We start from the raw sequence: 834 nt of genomic DNA on the forward strand, positions 1-834 counted from the left end.
CAAGTTTATTGATCTCTGTTAAGTTTAAATGACTTTGCTGCACTCATAAAACACAGACTAGAGCAGGAAATACAATCGTTTGACACTAAACGCTATGTTATCTATGCTAGACATCTACCTATGAGCAACATTAACATGTACAACGTCACACTAGGGCTGGACAATATATTGAGATTCAAGATATATTGAGTTTTCTATTTTGGCGATATAAAAAATGACAATATATATACTATAGTTTATTTCATATTAAAATACAGCATTAAAAGCACAATTAAATGGATTTTTGAGTGTGTTCTATCCCAGACCTTCACCTAAACAGGCCACACTACAGAACTCACTCACACGTGCTGTCCCTCAAAGGAGAAAAAGCCCAAAGTGGCTCATATTGTGCAGCTGTGTGATAATAAACCAAGAATTATCTTTATGGTCAGACTTTATATGAATTCAAATTACTGAGATTTATATTTTGACAACAAATTTTGAGAAATTAGTTTTAGTCCATATCGTCCAATCTATTAATCAATCAATCAATTAATTAATAGGTCCAGCTTTACTTCACACATGATCGTTCAACTGTATGTACAAAAGAAATGTTAAAAATGATAAGAGGGAGGAGTTTTTAAAGCTGCTGGAGACTAATTTTTTTTTTTATCACATACTGTACATCCAAAGTGTAAAGTCTCATCGATCAATATATTGAAAATCATTTAATTGGAAAAAAAAGATGTAAAAAGCTTAAATTGTTTGTTTTGATCTTTGGAAAAGCTTTGTGCATTGCATTGTGGGTAATGTAGAGTTGCAGAGACTGTTTTTCTACTTCATTCTGATGTCGCG

The sequence above is a fragment of the Gouania willdenowi genome, chromosome 5, assembly GCF_900634775.1.
Source record: "Gouania willdenowi chromosome 5, fGouWil2.1, whole genome shotgun sequence".
NCBI classification, from domain to species: domain Eukaryota; kingdom Metazoa; phylum Chordata; class Actinopteri; order Blenniiformes; family Gobiesocidae; genus Gouania; species Gouania willdenowi.